The following is a 2,079-nucleotide window of genomic DNA, read 5'->3' as shown; positions in this document are numbered from 1 at the left end:
TATATTATGAGTTTATGAGTTTTGATGTACCGAAGTTAGTTCGGAGTCCCGGATGTGATCACGGACATGACGAGGAGTCTCGAAATGGTCGAGACATAAAGATTGATATATTGGACGGCTATATTCGGACACCGGAAGTGTTCCGGGTGATTTCGGAGAAAACCGGAGAGCCGGAGGGTTACCGGAACCCCCCCGGGAGAAGTAATGGGCCATATGGGCCTTAGTGGAGAGAGAGAGGGGCAGCCAAAGGTGGGCCGCGCGCCTCCTCCCCCCTGGTCCGAATTGGACTAGGAGAGGGGGGGCGGCGCCCCCCTTTCCCTTCTCCCTCCCCACTTCTTTCCCCCTCCTAGTAGGAGTCCTACTCCTACTAGGAGGAGGACTCCTCCTTGGCGCGCCATAGAGGGCCGGCCGGCCTCCTCCCCTTGATCCTTTATATACGGGGGCAGGGGGCACCCCTTGACACACAAGTTGATCCACGTGATCATATTCTTAGCCGTGTGCGGTGCCCCCTTCCACCATAGTCCTCGATAATATTGTAGCGGTGCTTAGGCGAAGCCCTGCGACGGTAGTACATCAAGATCGTCACCACGCCGTCGTGCTGACGGAACTCTTCCCCGACACTTTGCTGGATCGGAGTCCGGGGATCGTCATCGAGCTGAACGTTGTGCTAGAACTCGGAGGTGCCGTAGTTTCGGTGCTTGATCGGTCGGGCCGTGGAGACGTACGACTACATCAACCAAACGCTTCCGTTGTCGATCTACAAGGGTACGTAGATCACACTCTCCCCTCTGTTGCTATGCATCACCATGATCTTGCGTGTGCGTAGGATTTTTTTTTGAAATTACTACGTTCCCCAACAAAGTTAATGATGATAGTGCAACTTATTTGTGGCACTGCCGTTTAGGTCATATTGGTGTAAAGCGCATGAAGAAAATCCATGCTGATGGGCTTTTGGAATCACTTGATTATGAATCAGTTGATGCTTGTGAACCATGCCTCATGGGCAAGATGACTAAGACTCCGTTCTCTGGAACAATGGAGCGAGCAACAGATTTGTTGGAAATCATACATACTGATGTATGTGGTCCGATGAATATTGAAGCTCACGGCAGGTATCATTATTTTCTGATCTTCACAGATGATTTGAGGAGATATGAGTATATCTACTTGATGAAACAAAAATTCTGAAATATTTGGAAAGTTCATATAATTTCAGAGTGAAGTGGAAAATCATCGTAACAAGAAAATAAAGTTTCTATGATCTGATCGTGGAGGAGAATATTTGAGTTACGAGTTTGGCCTTCAGTTAAAACAATGTGAAATAGTTTCACTACTCACGCCACCTGGAACACCACAGTAATGGTGTGTCTGAACGTCGTAACCGTACTTTATTAGATATGGTGCGATCTATGACGTCTCTTACTGATTTACCGCTATCGTTTTGGGGTTATGGATTAGAGACAACTACATTCACGTTAAATAGGGCACCATTTAAATCCGTTGAGACGACACCGTATGAACTATGGTTTGGCAAGAAACCTAAGCTGTCGTTTCTTAAAGTTTGAGGTTGCAATGCTTATGTGAAAAAGTTTCAACCTGATAAGCTCAAACCCAAATCGGAGAAGTGCGTCTTCATAGGATACCCAAAAGAAAATGTTGGGTACACCTTCTATCACAGATCCGAAGACAAGATATTCATTGCTAAGAATGGATCCTTTCTAGAGAAGGAGTTTCTCTCGAAAGAAGTGAGTAGGAGGAAAGTAGAACTTGATGAGGTAACTGTACCTGCTCCTTTATTGGAAAGTAGTTCATCATAGAAATATGTTCCTGTGACTACTACACCAATTAGTGAGGAAGCTAATGATGGTGATCATGTAACTTCAGATCAAGTTACTACCGAAACCTCGTAGGTAAACCAGAGTGAGATCCGCACACAGTGTGTTACTTGACCATGACGACCTACGAACTATGAGGAAGCGATGATGAGCCCAGATTCCGCGAAATGGCTTGAGGCCATGAAATCTGAGATGAGATCCATGTATGAGAACAAAGTATGGACTTTGATTGACTTACCCATTG

This window comes from Triticum urartu, chromosome 7, assembly GCF_003073215.2.
Source record: "Triticum urartu cultivar G1812 chromosome 7, Tu2.1, whole genome shotgun sequence".
Lineage (NCBI taxonomy): Eukaryota > Viridiplantae > Streptophyta > Magnoliopsida > Poales > Poaceae > Triticum > Triticum urartu.
The sequence above is the reverse complement of the archived record's forward strand: the minus strand, read 5'-3'. Positions refer to the sequence as shown.